Here is an 11,123-nt window from a genome sequence, read left to right as displayed (position 1 = left end):
ATACACACCATTCTTCATGGTGTACGGCGCAGAAGCAGTTTTGCCCTGCGACATAATTCATGACTCACCTCGAGTGCGCATATACGAAGAAAGAGAAGCCGAGCTCGATCGGCAGGACAGTTTGGACGCCTTGGAGGAGGAGCGTGACGTAGCAAAAGCTCGTTCCGCATTCTATCAACAACAACCTCGAAGATATCAAAGCAGAGAAGTACGGGCCAAAAATTACAACGTTGGCGAATTAGTTCTACGCCTGCCGGACAAGAAAAAGGACAAACTCAAGCCCAAGTGGGAAGGTCCCTTTATAATTGACCAAGTCCTGACTGGTGGAGCGTACCGCCTGCGAGATGCATCGGATAACCGACTCGAGCCGAACCCATGGAACGCAGCCCGTCTCCGAAGATTCTATGCCTAGCGCCGGACTCTGTGTTCGTCTCCTTCCTCTGTCCATTTTTTATAATTTCTGTCTTACATTTCTCTCCTTCTCCCCCTCCTTTCTCTTATAGCCTTTAAAGGCTCGTCAAGTGACGCGCCATCCGCGCTCATTAAACCTGGGGGCTCCTTTAAACAGAAGCTTATTTATACGGGCTTTATGCCCAACACATGTGTCACACTTCCGCATGTACCTTTTATTCACCATTATATGCATCGATATGACTTAAGTTTTGGCCAAGCTGGGTTGCTTGGCTCCTGTGCTTACCCCTACGTTCCCGATTGTTCGGCTAGGTGGTAAAGGGAGCACCTCTGCGATTGTTACTGCCGGGTCAACCGGATGTGTACCTCAGACTGGGTGAAGCCGAAAGCTAGCATTCTTAAGGGAATATTCGGTCGGTGAACTAAAGATGATTTTCACTTATTTTATTATGCGCCCCCAGATGTTTTTCCTGCGTCTCTTTTTCGCAGAATGGACATGCACTTTAGGGCATGCCTCCCAGGGAAAGGAACCCCTAACGGAACTATTCTCCCTAGAAGATGTTCCTTACTAACCATGTAATATAACATAACTAGTTGGGCACTTGTCTGTTCAAGCACTAATGACCCCTACGCCTGGTCTCCATGCATACCCCGATTCTTATATAACCGCAAAGGTATTCGGACACACTCCGGACCGTCAGGTCCCGAGGTCGAAACGAAAAGGTCGGCCATGACAAACGATCTACAATCCGGCTAGAAGGCATTACACATGTCAATTAAAATTACATAGTCATTCTGACTGATTGTATTCCTCTTCAATACCATCTAACAGGCTGTCTAGTTTACAGTCCTGCTGGGAATACTTTGCGGCCAATTCTACTTGGCAGTATACTAAGCTTACAGGGATCTCCTTCCCATCGGTCCCTACAGGTCCGACCTCGGCCATGTGGTTTGGGTCAACCTTCGTGTACCGCGTCTTCACCATGGCCCAGGCCTCCCTAGCGCCTTGACGGCAGGCTGATATCTTCCACAATCAGAAGCGCCGCCGCACTTCCTTCAGCTTCTCTGCAAGCTCTCCAAGTCCTTTGGGCATGGAGATGGATGGCCACAAGGCCTGGGTGATGCCTTGCATCACCTGCCGAACTCGCTCGTGCAGCTGCGAGAGCTCAGGAAGAAGGTCACCCGTAGAACCGGGCATCTCCTCTGCAGGACGACCTGTTAGCATACCTACAGACATTACTCTGTTAGTCGACTTCCTCGCCGAACTGTTTTTTTTCAAAGGTTCGTTTAAGCACTCACTAAATATGTCGCGTCGAAGCCGCTGATTCTCCTTAACGGAGTCCGACAGCTGGGCACGAACATCTTTCAGTTCAATGCCCAGCTTGGTGTTGGCATCCTAGAGATCGTTCTTCTCCCGCCTCACCTTTGTCAGCACGCTCTCACCAGCCTTTAGCTGGCGTAGGAGTTGTTGCCTTTCCGGATTTAATCCGGCGCCATCTGCAATTTCATTTCTCAGATATACACACACGCCGCACTTCACAAAATACTTATCTTTTTGAAGAATATATTACTAGAGGGGGTCTCCTTGGGCTCCCCTGTCGCGGCTAGTGCGGCCTCAAGTTGGGCTTTGCACTCTTCTAGCTCCTGGGATAGTTGGGTATTCTTTTCTGTAAGAACCTGCAATCCTTAAATCAGTTCTTCTAACTGTTTCAAGTCTCTGGGGCTACTGATATATATATAACCATTAAATTTTCTCACCCGTATGTCTTTTAGATATTGCTCCGTGGCTCTAGCTAGACCATTTTGAGCGGCACGGAGGTACGCATCTCCCGAATTGAAGGCATCCAACGCCTCTTGGGAGAAACAAGCGTCGTGAAGAACTGTCCGGCGACGCCTGTGGTTCATGGCACTCTCCACCTCGGAATTGGTGGCAGACAGCCTGTCCACATCCTCTGTCGGAGGAGCGTCCGGTGCGCGCCTCGTGTTTGCCTCCACCTCCGGACCAGGCTTTGGAGCCTGGCTGGTGGAGGCGCGATTGGCAGCCTCTCCGGATATAGTCCGGCGAGGTCTTTTTGTCCTAAAAAGAGCACGAGTGTTAACGTGCCTTGAAGGAATAACACCTGGGAATAAGAGGGCGTGCTGTACCTTTGCGTCGGCGCCTCAGTCCGGACTGCACTTCTTTTCATCCCACGGGGCCCTGCAGCCCCTCGTTGGCTAGTTGCCGCAGGCTCGGCCTCCCGTCTCAAGAACCTCCCCTGCAAAACACGGTTGTTGTCAGGAAACTGAAAAACACGCGAGGGTGGATCCCTTTTCGAGGTGCTAGGACTTCGGTCTCAGTTACCTGGGAGGCCGGGAGCAGCCCTGGATAATCGGCCGTAATGGCCACCAAGGCATTGTCCTTGCTCAGCTGATAAAACACCCCATCAATCAACTCCACAGATAAGTCTGGATCCTCTTCGGAGGCTGGATCGAGGGACCGTTCTGGATCCTCGGGCTGTGGAGGCGGGCTGTTTATTTCCTTTACTTCCTGGCGCAGTTCCTGCGTTGGAGTCGTTAGACTATATATTTAATGATGGGAATATAAAACGGATGGGCAAGTAAAATTGTCCGCTTACCCAACTTGGAGGATTGTACATAGTAAATCCACCCTGTGGGTTGACGCAGAGAAATTCCTCCTCTTCTCCCTTGTACAAAGCGGACAAGATCTTTATTAGAGCGGCAGCCGAGTCCGGCCCCTTACGACCGTGACGGGTGGCGTCATCCTCCCCATTGAAGTCCCACATGGGGTGGCCTCTATACTGAAGCGGTTGCACCCCCCGCATGATGCATGCGGCCATGACTCCGATCATGGTTAGTCCGGAATGAGCTAATAATCTTATCTGGCCCATCAGGTAAAGGACGTCCTTGTCACTTTCTCTCTGAGGGCTCCGTGGACGCCAGCTTAGGCGTTTCTTCAGGGGAGCGCTGTTGAACTCAGGGAGGCCGATCCAAACAGGATCCAGCAACGGGACATCCTCTAAATAAAACCATTCCGATGGCCAGTCCTCGGACGCCTTCTTTGGGGTTCCAGATAGATATCCGGTCCTGGCGATGCGCCACACTTCGGCTCCGCCCACTTGATATATTGAACCCTCCTAAGAACGGGGCACAAGGCAGAATAGCCTCTTCCACAGCGCGAAATGAGCCTCAACACCCAAAAACAGCTCGCAAAGGGCTACGAAGCCCGCGATATGCAATATGGAGGCGGGCGTGAGGTTGTGCAGTTGGAGGCCATAGAACTCCATGAGCCCCCGGAGAAACGGATGGATTGGAAATCCGAGCCCTCTTATTAAATAAGGGACAAGGCATACCCGCTCTCCTTTGGAGGGATTAGGGGCGTTGTCCGCTTGCTCTCCGCCATTATAGGTGGCAAGTCCGGCTCGCACCGGGACCATGTAGGCCGGGGGGAGAAATCCCTTGGTCTGAAGCGACACTAGCTCACTGTGCGGGATGGAGCATCTCTCCCAATCTCCAGGCTGAGGGCTGGACGGGCGAGAGGAGGAGCTGCGATGGCTGGCCATGGTGGAATGGACCTTTGTCGGATACGCTCTGATGAATAATCGTGGAGGGGAGAAGGTGTGGTTTGGATCTAAATCCTCGTCCCTTTAAATAGGCGGCTCATTTACGCAGCTAGGGGTGTTAATGTAAAAACACCCAGACTTTTCGTATTCGTTTGACACGTGGAAGACAACCATTATTGGGCGTAGAAGCCAAGGAGTGCTATATTTACAAGAAACCGGACATTATTCAACAGGTACACGAAATTCGGAGGAGAACCCGCCTTGCAATGCCGAAGACAAATTTGCGTGCCGGACTTGTCGTCATTGAAGCCTGGTTCGGGGGCTACTGAGGGAGTCCTGGATTAGGGGGTGTCCGGACGGCCGGACTATACCTTTCACCGGACTCTTGGACTATGAAGATACAAGATTGAAGACTTCGTCCCGTGTCCGGAAGGGACTTTCCTTGGCGTGGAAGGCAAGCTTGGCGATGCGGATATGTAGATCTCCTACCATTGTAACCGACTCTGTGTAACCCTACCCCCCTCCGGTGTCTATATAAACCGGTGGGTTTAGTCCGTAGGACCAAGAACAACAATCATACCATAGGCTAGCTTCTAGGGTTTAGCCTCCTTGATCTCGTGGTAGATCTACTCTTGTACTACCCATATCATCAATATTAATCAAGCAGGAGTAGCGTTTTACCTCCATCGAGAGGGCCCGAACCTGGGTAAAAACATTGTGTCCCTTGTCTCCTGTTACCATCCGCCTAGACGCACAGTTCGGGACCCCCTACCCGAGATCCGCCGGTTTTGATACCGACACTTCTCTGCTTTGGTATCTTCGAGCCTGCTGTTGATAGAATGCGGAACAGGCTTTTGCCACGTCACGCTCCTCCTCCAAGGCGTCCAAATTGTCCTATCGATCGAGCTCGGCTTCTCTTTCTTCGTACATGCGCACTCGAGGTGAGTCATGAGTTATGTCGCAGGGCAGAACCGCCTCTGCGCCATATACCATAAAGAATGGTGTGTATCCGGTGGTGCGGTTTGGCGTGGTCCGCAGCCCCTAGAGTACGGAGTCGAGCTCCTCTACCCAGTGCGTGTTAGATTCCTTGAGGGACCGCACTAATCTGGGTTTGATGCCGCTCATGATAAGACCATTTGCTCGCTCGACCTGACCGTTAGTTTGTGGGTGATAGACTGAAGCATAATCGAGCTTGATGCCCATGTTTTTGCACCAGCGTTTTACCTCGTCGGCCGTAAAGTTCGTGCCGTTATCAGTGATGATGCTGTGGGGGACGCCATAACGGTGTACGACCCCGGATATGAAGTCTATCACCGGTCCGGATTCGGCCGTCTTAACAGGCTTGGCTTCTATCCATTTGGTGAACTTATCCACCATGACCAGTAAGTATTTTTGCTTGTGGGTTCCTCCTTTAAGGGGTCCAACCATGTCAAGCCCCCAGACCACGAAGGACCAGGTGATGGGGATAGTATGGAGGGCGGTGGGTGGCATATGGCTTTGGTTTGCAAAAAGCTGGCAACCAACGCATCGTTGGACTAAGTCCTGAGCGTCTTCCTGGGCCGTTGGCCAATAAAAGCATGTACGGAAGGCCTTGCTTACAAGGGCCCGAGCTGCAGCGTGGTGACCGCTGAGTCCGGCATGAATTTCAGCCAGAAGATTCCGCGCTTCCTCTTCGGAGATGCACCTTTGAAGGACTCCGGTGGTGCTTTTCTTATAAAGCTCTCCCTCATGGACTTTATAGGCTTTAGATCGTCGCACTATGCAACGTGCCTTGTTTTGGTCCTCAGGAAGTTCCTGCCTAGTAAGGTAGGCTAGGAATGGTTCTGTCCACGGGGCGATGACGGCCATTATTACGTGGGCTGAAGATGATATTTCGTTGGCAGAGCCTCCAATTATGTCAGAGTGTTCGGTGTCGGGCAGTGCGGTTGGGTCCGGGCTGTTATTGTCGAGTTCTCCTTCCCATACTACGGATGGCTTGAACAGCCTTTCCAAGAAGATGTTGGGAGGGACGGCATCGCGTTTTGCACCGATGCGTGCCAGGACGTCTGCCGCCTGATTGTTTTCTCGGGATATATGGTGAAATTCGAGCCCCTCGAACCGAGCTGACATTTTTAGGACGGCGGTGCGATAAGCTGCCATTTTTGGATATTTGGCATGAAAGTCTCCATTTATTTGGGATATCGCGAGGTTCGAATCCCCGCGCACCTCTAGGCGTTGAATGCCCATGGATACTGCCATCCGGAGACCATGTAGAAGGGCCTCATATCCGGCTGCGTTGTTGGAGTCCGTATACATTATCTGGAGTACGTATTGAACTGTATCTCCTGTTGGGGACGTCAAAACGACGCCAGCCCCAAGGCCAGCCAACATTTTGGAGCTGTCGAAGTGCATGATCCAGTTGGAATATGTGCCGTACTCTTTAGGGAGTTCGGCTTCCGTCCATTCGGCGACGAAGTCGGCCAGTACTTGCGACTTGATGGCTCACCGTGGCTTGTAAGTTATGTCGAACGGGAGGAGCTCAATGGCCCATTTGGCAATCCGGTCCATCGCGTCGCGGTTGTTTATAATATCATTAAGTGGCACTTCCAAGGCAACTGTTATCGAACACTCTTGAAAGTAGTGTCGCAGCTTCCGGGATGCCATGAATACCGCGTACGCTATCTTTTGATAGTGCGGGTACCGTGACTTGCATGGAGTAAGGAAAGTGGATACATAGTAAACCGGCTTTTGAAGGGGGAATTTATGTCCGTCCGTTTCTCGTTCGACGACGAGCACTGCGCCCACAACTTGATGAGTTGCCGCAATGTATAATAGCATTGGTTCGCCAATATTTGGTGCAGCCAGGACTGGGTTGGTTGCCAATATGGCTTTTATTTCTTCCAGTCCGGCTGTGGCGGCAGCCGTCCACTCGAAGTGGTCGGTGTGCCGAAGGAGGCGATAAAGGGGTAATGCCTTTTCTCCCAGTCGGGAGATAAAGCGGCTTAGAGCCGCCACGCATCCTGTCAATTTTTGTATTTGTTTGAGGTCCTTTGGGATATCCAATTGTGACAGAGCTCGGATCTTGGCCGGATTTGCTTCAATTCCTCTGCCGGATACAATGAAGCCTAAGAGCTTTCCGGCTGTTACTCCGAAAACGCGGGTTGAGCTTGATGTCGTATGTTCGGAGGTTATCGAATGTGAGCCTCAAGTCGTCTACTAGAGATTCGACATGTTTGGTTTTGACGACCACGTCATCTACGTATGCCTCCACTGTTTTGTCGATCTGGTTTGCCAGACATGTCTGAATCATGCGCTGATATGTTGCGCCGGCGTTTTTGAGCCCAAAGGGCATTGTGTTGAAGCAGAAGGGGCCGTATGGTGTGATGAATGCCGTTGTGGCTTGGTCCGGCTCTGCCATCTTAATTTGATGGTAGCCAAAGTATGCGTCGAGGAAGCACAATGAATCATGTCCTACGGTAGCGTTGATAATTTGATCGATGCGGGGGAGGGGGAAGGGATCCTTTGGGCAAGCCTTGTTGAGGTCCTTAAAGTCGACGCACAGGTGCCAGGATTTGTCCTTCTTTGGTCCCATCACCAGGTTTGCTAGCCAGTCCGGATGTTTTATTTCTCTGATGAATCCGGCCTCCAGTAACTTGGTTAGTTCCTCTCCCATGGCTTGTCTCTTAGGTTCGGACAAATGCCGAAGAGCCTGCTTGACTGGCTTGAATCCTTTTAGGATATTTAGGCTGTGCTCGGCCAGCCTGCGTGGGATTCCTGGCATGTTTGAAGGGTGCCAGGCAAAAATGTCCCAGTTCTCGCGTAGGAACTCTCGTAGTGTGGCGTCTACATTAGGGTTTAATTGTGCCCCGATGGAAGCTGTTTTTGTAGAGTCCGTTGGATGGACATGGAATTTGACTATTTCGTTCGCCGGTTTAAAGGAGGTGGACTTGGATCTTTTATCGAGTATCACGTCATCCCTGTTCACCGTGGAGCGCAGCGCAGTCAGTTCCTCGGCCGCTAGGGCTTCGGATAGTGCCTCGAGGGCCAGTGCGGCTGTCTTATTTTCGGCGCGGAGTGCTATGTCCGGATCACTAGCAAGAGTGGTGATTCTGTTGGTCCCGGGCATCTAAAGCTTCATGTACCCATAATGGGGTATGGCTTGGAAGATTGTAAACGCCTCCCGCCCTAACAGAGCGTGGTATCCGCTACTGAACGGGGCCACTTGGAACGTAACCTCTTCGGACCTGTAATTATCCGGCATGCCAAACACCACATCTAGTGTGATTTTTCCTGTGCAGCGCGCTTCCCGACTGGGGATTATTCCTCTAAAGGTTGTGCTACTTCGCTCAATGCGGTTCCAGTCTATTTCCATTTTGTAAAGGGTTTCCTCATAAATGAGGTTCAATCCGCTGCTGTCATCCATGAGTACCTTGGTGAGTCGAAAGCCGTCCACTATTGGACTGAGGAGCAATGTGCTGGTGCTCGGGCTGTTCGGAATTTAGGTTCGTCACTGGCATTAAAAGTAATAGCCATGTCACTCCATGGGTTTATTGTCGCCACGTGGTAGACTTCGGCAAGGTTGCGGAGTGTTCTTTTTCGCATATTATTTGATGCAAAAGTCTCGAAGACTGTTAATACTGTACTGGTATCCCTGGGATGGTACTCTGTGCCTTTTGAAATTAGAAGATATTCGCCACTTTTGGCCACCTGCCAGAGTATCCAACATGCTCTAAGGCTATGAGTTGGTATGGCGCCCTCTGTACTGTGAATTTTACAGGGTCCATTGAGCCATCACTCCAGTACGGTTCCATGCCCTGTAGAGGGTTTTTGCTTTTTGGTGTTTAACCCGGGTGTCTGATGATAATGCACCCTTTTATTTTGGACCGGGTTTGTACTCAGGGCTGGATTGTCCCAAAATTTGATTTTAGTTTTCCAGGCGCTTTCCATCGCACAGTACTTTCACACTATGGACGCCAAGTCGGCGAAGCGTGTAATTTCACGGTGACTTATGGCATTGAGGATCCCCTTTTCCGTGCAATTATTGCAGAAGAATGAGATTGCGTCTTCCTCGCGGCAGTCCTTGATCCTGTTCATTACCAGGAGGAATCTGGCCCAGTAATGGTGTACTGTTTCTTCGGGCTCTTGCCTAATTTGGGATAGATCGCTTGTGTTTGAGTGGGTGGGTGGAATTGAATCCGAAACCTCACCGATCTGAGACTCAGGGGCCAAGGAGTTTCTGAACTCGGAAGTTTGGATTCTTGGGTGTTGTCCAATGAATCTAGCCCGCTGCCTGACTCTAGGTTCAGGTCTTGAGTGACATCCTCCCCTCCGCGGGTATCCGGCTTGGAGGGATCAGGAATCCGGACATAGCTAGTCCTTAAGATAGATGAAGGGTTGCCGCATTGTTCCTCCACCACTACAACGTGATGGGTGACCTGGGGAGAGTTAATCGCTCTCAGATCGGGTTTAGGCCCAATCTGATCGTAGTCTGTAGCGACTTCCAGGGCGGCGATGCGATCTAAGAGCTCGTTTAGGGAAGAGAGCTCCATTGGATCTAACTGCTCGGCGAGTTCCGAGTTGACGTGAAGATTGCTTTTGATGACCCGCGAAGTCATCGTCGGCGCAGCGGCCGAACAGGCGGTCATAAGAAAACCACCTAGCCGGAGAGTTTGGCCGACAGCCAGAACTCCTTTAGCAACAGTGCCGTCTTTAAAGACGGGATGAGGCATCCTTCCTGATGGTGACGGCACATCGGAACTCTCAATGAAAGCACCAATGTCAGTGTCAAAACCGGCGGATCTCGGGTAGGGGGTCCCGAACTGTGCGTCTAGGCGGATGGTAACAGGAGACAAGGGACACGATGTTTTTACCCAGGTTCGGGCCCTCTCGATGGAGGTAAAACCCTAATCCTGCTTGATTAATATTAATGATATGGGTAGTACAAGAGTAGATCTACCATGAGATCAAAGAGGCTAAACCGTAGAAGCTAGCCTATGGTATGATTGTTGTTCGTCCTGTGGACTAAAACCCTTCGGTTTATATAGACACCGGAGAGGGCTAGGGTTACACAGAGTCGGTTACAATGGAAGGAGATCTACATATCCGTATTGCCAAGCTTGCCTTCTACGCCAAGGAAAGTCCCATCCGGACACGGGACGAAGTCTTCAATCTTGCATCTTCATAGTCCAAGAGTCTGGCCAAAGGTTATAGTCCGGCTATCCGGACACCCCCTAATCCAGGACTCCCTCAGGTACCCTCAGAGGGTATTTTGCAAACCTCGCAAAATTCAGCTAATGGCATCTTCTTAACAACGTCATATAAATGAAACTCTACTGAAGGGGGTGAATCCTTAGGAAAATAGTACAAGTTTTGCACAAAAGTATTAGTGAGTAAGAGATACTGATGACGTTGGTCGCGGAGGAAGTAGGTGAGGCCAGCATTCTCAATCAATGAATAGAAATCATCGAAAAATCATGGTTTGTTTCAAGAAGTCATCGGAAGGCCATTCACACGGCCGGACCTCCACGGTGCGGGGCAAATTATATTTGGGCCTCTGTGCTTCCTCATTTTGTTTTTCCTTCGAACTTTGGCTCGATGAGCCCCTCAAAATTCTCTTCATCATTTTCTGAAATATTCTGAAATTTTTAGTAACTTCAAACAAAAGTGAACCAACTTCAATAAAATTGATAGCAACTACTCCTACAAGTGCCTAGAGCCTATATCAAGCATTAGAACTACTTGGAACCATATAAATTTGACATGCAAGCTCAAGAACATGGTCACCTATGCAGCACAAATTTGCAAATAATAAAGCACTGGAACAAAAACTAATTGGACCAATGGAGGAGTCACATACCAAGGAACAATCTCCACAAGCAGTTTTGTGAGAGGTGCTTTGAGCAAGGAGATCGAAAATCACAGCAAAGTGGGCTAGAACTCGTGCTTGAGCTGGTTATTAGTGTTTGTGGGAGGAAGAAGAAGAGGATGGGTGCTGGAATAAGTGGAGGAGGGCCACCGTGGGCCCACGAGGCAGGGGGCGCGCCCTGGGGTTAGGGCGCGCCCTCCACCCTCGTGGCCAGGTGGCAGCTCCCCCCAAGGTGATGTTTGCACCATAAATCCTCAAATATTCCCAAAAAAATCATATTAAATTGGCATGGCATTTGGAGGACTTTT

This window comes from Triticum urartu, chromosome 7A (genome assembly GCF_056163025.1).
Source record: "Triticum urartu cultivar PI428250 chromosome 7A, HENAU_Tu73, whole genome shotgun sequence".
NCBI classification, from domain to species: Eukaryota; Viridiplantae; Streptophyta; class Magnoliopsida; order Poales; family Poaceae; genus Triticum; species Triticum urartu.
The sequence above is the reverse complement of the archived record's forward strand: the minus strand, read 5'-3'. Positions refer to the sequence as shown.